Source organism: Melanaphis sacchari, unplaced genomic scaffold, assembly GCF_002803265.2.
Source record: "Melanaphis sacchari strain LSU unplaced genomic scaffold, SCAv2.0 Contig11_pilon_pilon, whole genome shotgun sequence".
NCBI classification, from domain to species: Eukaryota; Metazoa; Arthropoda; class Insecta; order Hemiptera; family Aphididae; genus Melanaphis; species Melanaphis sacchari.
Window position 1 is genome coordinate 3,214,567 of NW_020270469.1, and position 2,191 is coordinate 3,216,757.

A 2,191-nucleotide genomic window follows, 5' to 3' on the forward strand; every position below is an offset into this window, starting at 1 on the left:
ATTATATTATAATTTTTAATATAATTGTGTATTATTTGTACAATTAAATAATTGTATTTGTATAGGTACTTAAAACTGATATTTTTAAAATATTTTAAAAGTGTGCTTATTTCAATTATTATTTTTTATAATTTTAATATGAAGTTAATCTAATATCTACTACCTAATAGAGAATTTATTATTTTTATAATTTTAATAAATAATATGTATGCTTACATAAATTCATCTATTTATGTGGTGTATTATAATAAAGTTTATGAATCACTACTTATTATTTTATATGGGAGGGCGAAGGAATTGCAGCAGAGTGAAAATTCTTGAGAGGTAACTTGTATATAATTATTATAATTTATAACTAGGTACCTGATTATCGGAAGAAACTGGTGTATTACGATACAGGTGGGAAGCAATTCTTATATTTTAAAAACAACAGACTAGTATGCATTTGATAGAACAGGCGAAATCGTACAAGTGAAAAAGGTCCTACACGAACGTAACACACCAAAGTTTTTGATTTAAATATATAATGAATAATATATAATTATATATAAATATAGACATATAGTACTTGTGTATTAAATAATGACATATAAATATATAATATTGTAATATATGTTTTACGTATATGTATAAAGTGATAAGCTTATCAAGTGATCTAACTTGGTACAATATTGAATTTAGGTAGGTATATTAAATTGTTAATAACTTAAAATTACAACTGTTTTCTGTATTCAATTTTTTGCTTGTTTTTTAAATAACTAACTCGTGAAAAAATTTCCTTTTATGTTTTTTTTTAAATTTCTATTTGATTTAAAATATCTGTTCGTTTTAATAAGTATCGTAATATTATGACCAAATTGAAAAAAGCAACTATACTTTCTCCACTCAAAAATATATTAATTAATATGGTTTAAGTTTAAGCTCTTAAAAACTAAATAGTTAAAAACGCAATGTACATTTTAAACATTTGTTTTCCTTTACACGTTTAAACGGAGCAAATAAATTTGTGATGACTATATAGGGCCCTGATTTTTATGCAAATTTTTCTACATTTAACATATAATAATTCTGATAAGATATCTTGACGTTTCGTAGTACATTCTATCCTACTGTTAATTTTTTTTTTGCATATTTGCATCATAATGTATAAATAATTACATACAATTTGCATATTTAATAAATACTTAATAAAATATTTTAAATTTTACTCAAAATTTTATATACATGCCGATTGCCGACATTCCTGACAAATATAATTCGACCAAATAAAACAAAATATTTTACTTAAGGGGATTCCGTGACAGACGTACAGACCCACAGCCGTATATACGTTATCTCATACATAAATATATATAAATCATAATCCGATTTCTGGACATGAGATTAAGCCAACATAATATTATAGTAATATTTAATTAGTTCTTGGCTGTTGTTCGTCGGTGTAGTGTGTCCATGGTTTTCTTTTCTCAATATCAATATTTAAAAAAATGCCAAAGGCAAATAAAATATATTATTATGTAACCGAATATCCGGGCACTTTTAACTCTTTGAAGCAATTTTTGTAATATTTTCCATCTTATCTTAATAAATGAAATAGAAAATAAACTTATATTATGTTATAAATACGTGTTAGTACTATTCATAATACATTCTTAAGCACCAAGGTCATCCCAAAGTTAAATGTAATACCTTAATTTGATGGATGAAAATTTATGAAGGTTATTCGTCCAATTATAAGAGTTTAAGTGGATTTTTTGTTTATTAATATTTAAACAAAATTTGTATTTGATACCAACAATATTCATCATAATTTTTGATACTGTGTTATTTCTTAGTATTTATAACACCTGTTGGGGTCGCTATATGCATGGCGAAATTTTAGAAACGTCAGATATCATTAAGTTTAAGTTACATACGTATCACGTTATTTTTAGAAATTTCAGAAACATCAAAAAATCACAAAATTACCTAAAATAAATAAATACAGTTTAAAGATCTAAACCGTAATTTATCTTATAAACTTAAATTCACTTTTTTTTTTTTACTCTATTAAGTAATAAAAATCCAAAACTATAATTAGATTTTTTTTGTAAAGGTAGCATTTTTTTCGTTTTTATAAAATATGAATTTAATTTAAAAGCAACAATATAAAATCAAAACTTATTCATAGTATAAAAAACCAAAAAAATAA